The sequence below is a fragment of the Equus asinus genome, chromosome 2 (genome assembly GCF_041296235.1).
Source record: "Equus asinus isolate D_3611 breed Donkey chromosome 2, EquAss-T2T_v2, whole genome shotgun sequence".
NCBI lineage: Eukaryota > Metazoa > Chordata > Mammalia > Perissodactyla > Equidae > Equus > Equus asinus.
In genome coordinates, this window is record NC_091791.1 from 112,684,032 (window position 1) to 112,697,359 (window position 13,328).

At 41.6% G+C, this 13,328-nt stretch overlaps 1 non-coding gene across 1 annotated transcript; it reads left to right on the forward strand.

The window, feature by feature from the left end:
* The first annotated feature begins 12,886 nt into the window (after positions 1-12,886).
* Positions 12,887-12,948, forward strand: LOC123283604 (U7 small nuclear RNA). Its single transcript, XR_006524280.1, has one exon. It is a non-coding gene; the product is annotated as a U7 small nuclear RNA (small nuclear RNA).
* The last annotated feature ends 380 nt before the right edge of the window (positions 12,949-13,328 follow it).

The following is a 13,328-nucleotide window of genomic DNA, read 5'->3' on the forward strand; positions in this document are numbered from 1 at the left end:
ACCGGGGGAGGAAGAGCAGGCTTTGCCCCCTGGGGAGGAGGCACTTGCATGTACTGGGAGCACAGCGCAAACAGGTCCCTGCATTTCCCGGGCCCCCTCCTTGGAGTGCACGCAGCGACTCCTCCACCTGGAGCCCTTGGGGAGGGTAAGCTCAAACTTTGGGAACAAGAGAAAGCAGTGCCATGCCCCTGATTATGGGGAGGGGTAAGAGCAAACCCCTCCCCTGGTGCCCTGACCACACGCATTCTTGAGGACAGGTGCCCATTTGTCCACCCCAACACTTCCCCCAGCACTTGGAAGAGACTGTGGCCACAGCAGCCATCTCAGTACTCTCACGGCACCTGTGCCACCTTCCCCCTCACCTGTCCTGTTCCTCTGCTAGCCCTGCCCCTGCTCATTGATCCTCACCTTCTGGCCCTGTCTAGTCCTGGCCCCTCTGAAGATCCCCCATCTCCTTGTGGCATGAGTCCTCCTGGGCAGCCCACACCCTCTGGGTCCCATGAATGTCTTCAGCAGTGTCAGCAGAAACAGGGCACGGCCCACAGCTGGGCCCTAACCCTTTGGGAGTGCCTCCAGAGGAGCACAGGAAAGGGAGGGGAAATGTGAGACCTTCTCCTCCTTAGGCAGCACAACCACCCTGGACAAGAGCCCCCAGGCCTTGCCTCCAGAATGACTTGGACACAGCTCCACCCACGGGAATCTGGTCTGAGGCCCAGGGGGGTTTTAGAACAGAGCGTGGAGCAAGGATGAGGGATGCAGAGCTAGGAGAGCCCCAGAGGCCAGGAAAAATAGAATCCTGGTGCTGCCGTCCTGGGGTGGATGGAGAAACCCTGAGCATCCACGGGAATGGGACAGCAGGTGGGCTGTCCCACAGCACACACGGAGGATGCTAGATGGTTGATTCGATGGGAAGGGAATAGTGGCAAGTAAAGGATGAGGGGACAGGGAACTGCCAATTTTCAGGCTTCTATAGGCCAGCTCCACCAGCCTCACAGGGTAAGAGCCAAATGCCCTCAAGAATTTCGTCCATCCCTACCTGGCTTCTTTTCCAGGAGTGGCACCAACCCCTGGAAGCACAGGAAACCAGTGAGAAGGTCCAATGATGCTGATAATAATCTCCAATGATGCTGATGTTTTAAATGTTTCTTATTGAGCCCTGGTCCTCAGGGTATAACTCAGTAAATGAACAGATCATAGACCCAGATTGGATTGTCTGAAATGTAAAGGATTTTTTTCCACAATTTTTGGAAATCCATAAGAATTCCTTTAGCTTCTTTCAGAACATGTTGGTGTGAGTGGACGTTTTCTTACAGATCTCCATATCAAGCAACGGGTTCTGTTGATGTGTCCTCCACCTTCAGCTCTCTGCTTCTTTTTCCTGTCTCTTGATTTCCCCATCTCTCTCTCTGTCTCTCTCTCTTATTTTCACAGATTTCCCAGGATAAAGTTTATTCAAAGATTATTCATAAAAAAAGAATTCTAGAACTTTACAGTGAGAAATCCCTAAACTGTCATTAAGTCACATGCCTTCGTTTTAAGGGAAGAAATCAGGGCATAGATTATAAATACAGGGCAAATAAATAATGCCCTGTCTCAGCCAAACACCTTTTAGAACCGGCACACAAGCCACATGCAAAGTCAAACGTTAGCATTGTCTTTAAAGATGTTATCACACTGACAACAAATTATGGTGTGGTGTGCAGCATTTGAGACAGGGACAGGAAAGGACATGAAGTCCAACAAGCCTCGAATGACTGTTCTTAGGTGATGGAATTTGCAAGGTAAAAATATCAAAGCCAAAGACTTGAAAAGCATAATATTCCAGATGAAAGACTTTAAGCAGCAAAAGAATGTTCATTACTACAACAAAGAGGGTAGAAATAATAGAACATAATAGATTCTCAATGTTTGTTGAACAAATGATCAGAAATGCAGGAAAGAGTGAGTGATGGTTTCTAACTAATTATGGTAATGAAGGCTGTACAATGAAATGGTTAACACCTGAGACAAGTGACACTTCATTCAGTATGTGCCCAGATGGTCTGAGAAGAGAAATTCCATTTCCCTTTTCTCAGGGAGCTACTAGAGGATGCGTTCCACAAAGATGAGAGAGTAAGCCAAGAAGGAAGAAGACGTAGGTTCCGGGAAATGAGATCCAACGAGGAAGAAGGGAAAGGGAGTGTGTAGGATAATGATGCGGGGAAATCTGAGGCCAGTGGCTCTGCAGCAGGCCTCAAAGCTGTGGGTGAAAATTGGTGTGGGGTGCGGGACTGTAGGTGGGAGGGCTCAGTCAGTCAGTGGGAGGGCGTGGAAGCCAAGCGTTAAATATTCAGGAATTTTGCATTCCAGTTGTTACCCACAGCCGTTGTTAAAAATTAAGTTGTATAAACTAATAATTAAATAAATTATATTAAAAACAAATACTCAAAATTCATCTCTTTCTAGTTATAGTACATTTTACTAATGTTTATGTTCTTGAGGCTGTGTTTTTTGTACTTGGATGGTAGAAGTATGTAATATGTGCTGTTGCACATCTCTTTGCAACCCTATGTGCAGTGAAGTCACGTTGGTAGCTTGAAATTGGCCAGAGTAGGAGTATTTACACTGGAAATTGGCAAAAGCCACAAACCAGGCCTTGATTTGTTATTTTGATTGTCTGTACTTAAGAAAATAATGAAGAAATGGTTAATAATGCAGATTAAACTTTGAAGTGTGTCACGTTTGAAGTCATGATATTGTCAATTGCAGGAAAAAAACAAGAAAATATTCATTCTTCGTGCATTTGAAACAAATATGTGATGCAGCAAAGAAGTTGCTCGAATCATTTATGAACAAAATGAATGAAGTTCCAAAAAAAATTCTTTGTTGTTTCACTTTTGTCTTACTTATTAACATAAATGAAAATATCAACTAATAGCCATGTAAGAACTATACTTATCATTATGGACCCAAGAATTTGGCAAGAGCAGTGAAAGCATTCTATGAGGCTAGAATGGCTATGTGGAAGTTACAATAAAGAGTACTGCCTATTTTATTGTTAATTGTAAATAATGTGCTACACATTCTTTATATCACCTCAGATGCACTTTGACCCAGGACAAGCAACCTAACTTCCAGAGCCACCAGGAGAAAGAACCTGGGACAGTAACAAGTCGGACTGCTGGCCCGCCTTCTATGCATTGGTGTTACATGAGTTAGCGTGCACATAGACCGTGAGCGTGCACATAGACCGTGAGCGTGCACATAGACCGTGAGTGTGCACATAGACCGTGAGCGTGCACACAGACTGTCAGCGTGCACATAGACCGTGAGCGTGCACACAGACTGTCAGCGTGCACATAGACCGTGAGCGTGCACATAGACCATGAGCGTGCACATAGACCGTGAGCATGCACATAGACCGTGAGCATGCACACAGACTGTCAGCGTGTGCACAGACTATTAGCGTGCACATAGACTGTGAGCGTGCACATAGACCGTGAGCGTGCACACAGACTGTCAGCGTGCACACAGACTATTAGCGTGCACATAGACCGTGAGCGTGCACATAGACCGTGAGCGTGCACATAGACCGTGAGCATGCACACAGACTGTCAGCGTGCGCACAGACTATTAGCGTGCACATAGACCGTGAGCGTGCACATAGACCGTGAGCGTGCACATAGACCGTGAGCGTGCACATAGACTGTGAGCGTGCACATAGACCGTGAGCATGCACATAGACCGTGAGCATGCACATAGACCGTGAGCGTGCACATAGACCGTGAGCGTGCACACAGACTGTCAGCATGCACATAGACCGTGAGCATGCACATAGACCGTGAGCGTGCACATAGACCGTGAGCGTGCACACAGACTGTCAGCATGCACATAGACCGTGAGCGTGCACACAGACTGTCAGCGTGCACATAGACCGTCAGCGTGCACACAGACTGTCAGCGTGCACATAGACTGTCAGCGTGCACATAGACCGTGAGCGTGCACACAGACTGTCAGCGTGCACATAGACCGTGAGCGTGCACACAGACTGTCAGCGTGCACACAGACCGTCAGCGTGCACATAGACTGTCAGCGTGCACACAGACTGTTAGCATGTACGTAGACAGTCAGCGTGCATATAGACCATTAGCGTGCACATAGACCATTAGCATGTACATATACCATCAGCATGCACATAGACTGTTAACACGCACGTAAACTTGCCCATGTTTGTAGAATTTTCACAATGGGGCAGGCACTATTGTTAACCCTCATTCACAGACATGGGAATTGAGACTCCCAGTGGTTCGTGTGCCCCACAAAGTCATGCAACACAAGTTTGCCTCACCATGCTGCCCTGCTTTGGGGCCCTGCAGAGCTATTGGCCTCTCTGGTGCAGGGAGGGGAGCTGGAATGGTGGTGAGCACCCCCCTGCCTGCCCAAAAGGCTCTCCGTTCACCTAATGACATTACCTTCTGCTCTGAGTGATTGTGGTAATCTTATCCACCCTGTGCTTTCCCTGACAAAATAAAGCAGGGCCCTCTCTGTTCCCAACCCACTTAATTGTTCTACCTTCACAATCTTTGTCTGAGAAACAGTCCCCACGTCTTAAGACCCTTCAAGCATGTATCTGTCGTTTGGTGGTTATTTCTGGAATCCAGGCCTTTGAAATTCCACTCAGTTTACAAAACGTGTTTTATATGTTTCATATATCTCACTCATTCAGCCTACACACAGTGGTCTTTCCACTCGGCGAAGAAGCTTCCAGCCAGTCTCACAAGACAGGCCTTTCGCACACACATTGTCAGGGCCCCACGACCTTCATGGCAGATCGGGGAGACTCGCGGTTACAACCAGCAAGGTCAGCTAACAGACAGCAGGGACCGTGGAGACGGACAGGCTCACAGACATCTGCCCACCCTCAGGATGGGATGGCGCAGGCACACTTCATCTAGCTGAGCTCCAGAGAGTCAGAGCAGAGTCACCTGAAGCCACAAATCAACTCCAGAACCTTCCCTGAACCACATTAAGGCTCTGAATTCGACATCTGACTTTGGCCAGATGAAGCCCACCTCCTGCGCTGTTTGCAGGAAGAATTATAGACTTTGCGCAGAATGCTTTTAATTTTTATCTATGTCAGGGCAATGCTCATCTTACTGAGTCCTAACAGGACACCCTGGCAGTCCTGATCAGAAGCACCCTCCATGAACTAGGGTGGCCCTTTCCCATACTACACGGGTATCAAGAATTGTAGTTTAGTACTTTCTGTGTGCCCAGAGGATTGACTACTGGGGATGGCCGTCATCTGCTCAGCCTCTTGGCCCACACCTGAGTCTACCTCGGTGGTATTTGCAGACCTCAGCTAGCCCATAGCTCACGCCTGAACACAGAAACCAGGTCTAATAGTAGGAGACCAAATCCCATGCACCAATTTGTGGAACTGAAGAAGAAACTAAAAAAGCAAGTGGAAAGGTCATTTTAAGAACAATCACCATTTGGGATTTATGCCAGTTTAGCTGAAAAGGCAGGTAGCTGAGGTGCAGTGGAAAGCCAGAGTCAGAGAGACAAAGATTGAAATGAGTGAGTTACATGACCTGGGACCAACCACACTTAGAATAGGGCTTGGCAGGTAGTTAGGGTTCAGTAAATGTTGGCCAATATTTTTGTTTATTTGCTTTTACTATTAATATTTAAATTTACATACAGTAAAATTGACTTTTATTTGGTGTACAATTCTATGAGTTGTCACACGTGTGTAGATTTGTGTAACACCACCACAATTAGGTTACAGAGAGTTCCATCACCCCAAACAACTCTTTCCTGCTGCCCCTTTACAGTCGAACACCCCAAACCCTGGAAACCACTGTCTGTTTTCCATCTCTATAGTTTTGCCTTTTCCAGAATGTCATATAAATGGACTCATACAGTAGATAACCTTTTGAGACTGGCTTCTTTCACTCAGCATAATGCCTCTGAAACTCATCCATGTTGTCATATGTATCAAGAGTTCATTCCTTCTCATTGCTGAGTTGTTCCATTGTATACATTTCCATAGTTTGCTTATCAATTTATCCATGCAAAGACACTGGGATTATTTCCCTTGGGGGAAATTATGAATATTGTTTCTAGAAGTGTTCATGAACATGTTTTTGTGTGAACATGTTTTCACTTCTCTAGGAGTGAGAGTATTGGGTCATATGGTAAGTTTGTGATTACATTCATAAGATACTGACAAATTGATTCCATTTTGCATTCTCATCAGCCATGTAGTAGAATGCCTGTTGCCACATTCTTGCTGACACTTGGTATTGTCAGCATTTTTTATTTAAACCATTCTAATAGGTGTGGGGTGCTATCTTATGGTGGTTCTAACTTGCATTATCTAGTGGGTAATGATGTTGAACATCTTTTCATGTATCTATTTTCTATCCTTATATCTTCTCTGGTGAAGCATGTGTTCAAATATCTTGTCCATTTTTTAAATTGGGTTGTTCATTTTCTTATAGTTGAGTTTTGAGAGTTCTTTATATATCCTGGATATAAGTCCTTTATCTAATAAATGATTTGCAAATATTTTCTCTCAGTCTGAGGTTTGTCTTTTCATTTTCTTAATAGTGCCTTTTGCAGAACAAAAGATTTTAATTTTAATAAAATCCAAATTATGAAGTTTTTCTTTTATTGATCAGTCATGCTGTTGATGTCAGATTTAAGAACATTTTGCCTGACCCAAGGTCATCAAGATGTCCTCCTGTTTTCCCCTCAGAGCTTTATAGTTTTACATGACCTATTTTGAGTTAGTTTTTTATAAGGTATGAATCTTAGGTCAAGGACTTTTTAGTTTTTTAGGGTTTTTTTTTTTTTTTGCTTATGGATGTTCAATTGTTCTAACTATTGGCCAATATTAACATGAATTTTTTTACCCCCTCTTTATATCAGTCTTTCTCTCTGTAAACTGAAGATCGTTTTTCTTATCTAAAATGGGAAGATATATGTGAAAGGGCCTAGCCCTGGGCCTGGCATGTGGTTCATGGAAAAATGAATAAATAAATATTGGTTTAAAATACACACACACACACACACACACACACACTCATAGAAAAAATAACATTGCAAAACAAAGCCAAAGATTAGTATCTATTACCTGAAATTAAATTCTGGAATCACAAGGTAAAGTTTGCAGCCCTAACTCAAAGCCACTTAAGAATGGTGATTACTGGCTCCAAAGTGACCCCTCTGAGAGCCTTCCGGAGAAGAATGTCCCTGCCTGTCTGTAGAACCAAGATAGGTCCCTCCTCTACTCCAGTTAGTGGTCAAACGGGCTCTGTAAAAATGCATTGACCTCCGCTGAAGTTGAAAACTGTCCTCGTAAGTTGTGGAGTGTAGCTTGTGTGCAAGTGTGTGTAGATGTGTACACATAACGTGGGATGCATACGAAACCCACTCCTTCTGTGCAGACCCACAGGCTTTGCCTGTGCAGTCTCCTCCTGGGAGCCGTACTCAAGCGAATGATTTACCCTGGTGATTTAAGACCACAGAGCCCATCCAACAAAGGAGCTCATTTACTTTCTGACATGGTTAATGTCCTGATTTAATGATCCTCTTATATCACACTCAGCACCCTAAATTATAGGGCAGCCCAGGCAATTACAGTGCAGGATTTCAGAGTGCACCTCTCCGCGAGCGGCAGCACGGTCGTCACACAGCTGCCCTCCAGTGAGCGCGAGAGAGCAGCCGAGGAAGCTTTCATGCCCTCCTGCGAGCTGCAGGCCTTGGCTCTCATCAACGTGATGTTCACACCTCCTTGTTGGTCCGGATCACTGTCTCCTGAGCTTTGCAGCCATAGGAGATATCATTCTGAACATGGAACTGAACTTGTGAAAGACTAAAAATGTCTTTCTCGTTGTTACTAAAGAAGCAAAGTCTGTTTCTTGATTGCGTGTTAAAGGAAAAAGTCATATCTCCTGGGCATGCTCTGAAATGCGTCTCTTATGAAAGATCATTTTCCGTAATGACCGTTTGGGATGAAAGTAGTCATGGAATGGATTTCACAAACAGGAGTCCCCGAACTTGCCCCAGAACGCTGCCAGCCGCGCGCTGCCCATTGGGCGGCTTTAGCGCCTAACAAACATTCTGTCCGATCGATTTAAGAAATTTTTACGTCCCTGGCATTAATCATAAGGTTAATGTAAGGTAAAAAGGTAAAACCCTGATGCCCAGAGCCCGTATTCCCGGGGCCTACATCCAAGAAAACTGGCGATGATGACTTCCAGGTTGAAGCTTTCTAAGAAGCAGTTCTCAGCTTTGATCTACTATTTATTCAGTGAAGAAAGAATGACCTTCTAGTAAACCAAACATAAATCGTGTGTGAAGTGAGATTTTACTTTGAATAATAACGACGCTCTCTAAAGCTTAGATTCCACTTTATAACTATGGGAAATAAAATAATGTATGGTGTGATGAGACAAAATTAGGAATGACAGGTTATAAAAATTAGCACTCATAACATAACAAGAAAAATAGCCTAAAACCCTATAATTATATCAATTTGATTAGATAAGCAGAGAAATACATAAAGTAAAAAAATAGACCAGGTAGGAAGGTGGGCCCTCTTGCGAGACAGGAATTGAGGTGGGAACTCAGAAGACTGTCCTTTCTGCTCCAAACATTGCTTCCTTCCATTCTGAATCCTCAGACTCTTTACCTGACTCTGGGAAGGAGTATATTGTCACTTCCGGGAGAAAAGACTCTTAGAAACCTAGAGAAAAGCCTTAGTAGCCATGGCTCGGTCTCCTTTACGGTATTCTGACCATCGCGTGTTCTAAGATCTGGGTTTTTATCTCATTCCCAGCTTAAATGAGTTAGTTGCTGAGAGTTCCGTTTACCCGTGCAAAATGGAATAAAAATTCCTATCTTACAGAGTTGTTGTGGGGACTAACCGATGTAAGATATGTCGGGCACTTGATGTGGAGTGAAGACTCCACAAAATTCAGCTGGTGTCCTTATTGTCATGGTTGTTATTTGATGGAGGATACCTTGAAGATGTTCAAATTGGGAAACACTGTATTGTTTCATGAGCTGATGGATGAACTAATCAGTGCTGAACCTAACATAGTTTTGTTTTCTCTCTCTCCTTCTCTCTCTCTCTCTCTCACACACACACAGAACACAAAGAACTGAATTTAATTATAAGCTATTAAGCATTAGAATGCCTGGTTTCTTTTTGGCTCATATTATAAAACAATAGTAGTTAGTATAAAATATCATTACTATACGGCACTGAAGTCAAGCACTGGTGGAATTTACAAGGAACGTGAGCAAGCTCCCCTGAAATCCTTATACAGCTGTGCTTGCTCTAAAGAAAAGAAGCTGTGGAAGGAGAGAAACAAAAGGACATAAAAAGGCAAAATACAAGGGGAGAAATAGGTCATGTACTCTAGGCTCAACTTTGAGCTGACCAACTTGAAGGACCCAGGCCATTCCCTCCAGCTGGCAGTAGGAGGAATGCCTGGCTCACAGGGGCAACTTAGAGGCCTTAATGGAAAACACCCCTCAGCCCCATGAAACTACAGCCCACTGTAGTTGATAGCATGTAATACAAAACACATTTGTCATTTTTCCTTATACCTAAATAAATAAATACCCAGGGGGAAGGGGAAGCTCACTACAGTATTTGGATTTGGTGATGTGTCTTGAGAAAGAATGTACACCCCGGGGCTGGCACAGAAGATGTGGACAGCAATCAGCCAAATGAAACAACTAGCAAAGACCCACCACATGGGGACAGGGTGGAAAATGGCAAACGGTGTGGGCAATGGAACCAAATGAATCCTTTGAGAATTATATCATTTTCATCAGATTGAGTCATTGTGAGAAGATTTGGGGGAGCAAGTCAAAATCCATTACTTAAGAAAGTGTTCAGGGCTAAGTCACAGTTTTATAGGTTGTGTGTGAATATTTACAAAGTCCATGTTGAGTTTTATATGCTGTATTTCCTAATGATTTGAAGCAACGCCTTCCCTTAGAGACACGCAGCAGAGGAGGAAGGCATCTCAGATTGAACTATTGAAGAGGCTCTTGACTTCTATGGTGGCACAGGAAGAGATAAGGGATGCAATACGATCACTCTGAAGGCCAAGGGGTGGAGAGAGAACAGTGTCTGTCTGACGGAGGTGATACTCCACAGCGGGTCAAATTGATCTGTTCTGAGGTTCTTGGCTAGATTCTCAATTTCCCTAGCTGGGAAGTAGGGCTGAAAGTGTTTGCCACACACTTAGTGATATAAGTAATGTCATTCTGCATCGTACCAAAGGGCCTATATTATTTCTGACAGGGACTCCAAGAACATCCTAGCTTAGTGGTGGGGGCTGGAGTCTCTTGGCGTCCTATGATATGAAATTCACAGATTTAAGAGCATATTTCATTGCTCCTTTCTCCCCTTTTTGTCCCATATGTCTCTACCATTGTATTTTTTATTTCTAAATCCTCATTGAACCTAAACTTCTAAACCTATACAATCTCTCAAAATGACATGATCTAACTACGCATTTCCTTTCATTTAACTGAGAGCTCAATCTTACCCCTGGTAAATTGTGAAAGTACAGTTAAATAAGGTGGGAAAAGGAATTTGAACTTCTGAAAGTGTGGGCAGGCATGGCAGAAATGAAGATAAAGAATTTCGTTCTATCTGTTTTTGACATAAATATGCAAGATCAAATAATATTCATAAAGAAAAAATTAACAGTGGTTACTCACTTATAAGGACTTTTTCACAAATGAATATAATCAGTCTAATAAGTATTGTTTTTTAAAGCTACAGATTCCTGAAAACTTAAAAACTTTCTCTTATACAAATCTCAGGTACAAAAAGAAATTGAAAATAGTACAGTAGAATATTAGAAAATAAAAATAATAAAAATATATGTACCAGAAACTCTATGATATAGCCAAAGTAGTACTCTGAGGATGTTTCATAGCCTCAAGTACTTAAATTAATAGTATATGTGCTCAAAGAAATGAGGGAGAGAGCCATATAATACATGTGAGGATATCACAGGGAGAGAAATAGTAAAAATAAAAGAAGAAAAGAGAAAAAAATGGTAGAGCCTACAAATAAGTGCAGGAGCTGTTCCCCTTCCAAGGAAAAAGAGTTAAACTAAATAACTATTAAATAATTAAATTGCAATTATTAAATAAAATAAACAATTAGCCAAATTAAGGGAAATCACAAAAAGAAAGAAAAATATGGAAATGGGGAAATTTTAAAATAATAAATGATTGCTCAGTTCTACAAAAATAAATGTGAAAAATTAAATAATTTTCTAAAAAATATAAATTGATAGAAATAGAAACCAGAAAAGATAGAAATAGAAACAAAATGATTTGCATAATAGAAATTTTTAAAGTTATCAAAAAGCGACTCTCCAGAAAACACTGAGTGCAATTGGTGTTAGAGACAAATTCCTTCAAATACCAAAGTGCAGATACCTTCAGTGTTCTTTAAACTGCTATGGATCATAAAGTAAGAAGGAAATCTCACAAATTACTTTTTGTTTCAGAATTTTTACTTTGAAACACTTTTAGATTTATAGAAGAGTTGCAAAGATAGTACAGAGAGTGCCCTTATGGCCTTCTCCCAGCTTCCTCTCATATCAACATCTTATATAAGCAGAGTACATTTGTCAAAACTAAGAAATTAACACTGGCATAAAACTGTTAACTAAACTACACACTTTATCTGGATTTCACCAGTTTTTTCACTAATGGCCTTTTTCTATTCCAGAATCCAATCCAAGATACTGTGTGGCATTTGGCAAATAATTTTTATGAGGCAAGAAATTATATACCGATAACAAAATTTGACAAGGCTTCCCAAAAGCAAGATATAGATAAGTCTCACTCACAAACATAGCTCCAAAAGGTCTAATAATCCAGCCATGCTCTAGAAGAAAAACATCACAGCCAACTGGAGTTCAACCCAAGATGTGAGCCTGTTCCAGCTTAGATCATCTGTTAACATAGCACAGAATAGGTCAAAGGAGAAAAAGTAAATTAATTTATCCATAGCTTTAGAAAAGGCATTTATCTATTTCAACATAATTTCTAATTTAATATCTTTATACAATAGAAACAGGCACTCACCATGATTTTACACACTCACACACACTCACAGACACACAACAGCGATTTGCTGTGGCAGTGAACCGCGTACAAAATCGAGGAAGATTGGCATGAATGTTAGCTCAGGGCTAATCTTCCTCAGCAAAAAGAAAAAAGAAAAAAAATTACATTTCGAATCAGTGGGTAAAATGGTAGATGATTCAAAAGTGGAGTTCGGGCACAAGGGTAGCAATTTGCAAAAAAAAATAATTTGGAGATCTTTATCTCATTCCATTTAACCAAAACTTTCTTGATGGATGAAAAATTTAAACACATACAGAAGATGAAGCTGCCGAGATATTAGAACAAAACTCAGGAACATTTTAAAGAAATACCCTTGGATGAATGGATAAAGAAATATATGTACACCCAATGGAGTATTATCCAGCTTAAAAAAGAAAGAAATTCTCCAATATGTGACAACATGGATGAACCTAGAGGACATTATGCTAAGTGAAAGAAGCCAGACACAGAAAAACAAATATGGTATGATTCCATTTGTATGAGATGTCTAAAACAGTCAAACTCATAGAGACAAAGAGTAGAATGGTGGTTGCCAGGGGCTGGGGAGAAGGGGAAGTGAGGAGTTGTTAATGAACGTGTATAAAATTTCAGTTATGCAAGATGAATACGTTCTAGAGATCTGCTCTACCACGTTGTGCCTATGGATAGCAATACTGTGTTGTATACCTAAAAATCTGTTTCGAGGGTAGTCTCATGTTATGTTCTTACACAATAAAAAGAAGAACTCAAGTGTTACAGCTCTTTTAGAATTTGTCTGGCAGTTTTTCCAGTCCTTACCAGAAGATCCTTTCCAAAAATAAAGAAGAACTCAAAAAAAGAAATTGTAGTGTAACATAAAAAGACACAAAGCAATTATTATATACAATAAATAAGCAACAAAAATAAATAAACATAAATATCCTTGAGTGCTTTCTGAAGGCCTTTCTATACAAGACATAATATCCTGACATAGTAAGAGTTTGAATCTGTCCATACAATTCTGTTTAGAAAAAATTATCATGAACAGACGCAAAACATAAATGACAATGGGGGAGAAATATTCGTCACATATAAGAATGAAAAAGGGCTGATTTCCATAATATGCCATAATCTGTTGAGATTCATTAAGAAATGACAACAGAGAGATAAGTAAGGCTGTTTTCACATAAAAAGGAGTACAAATGGCTGCC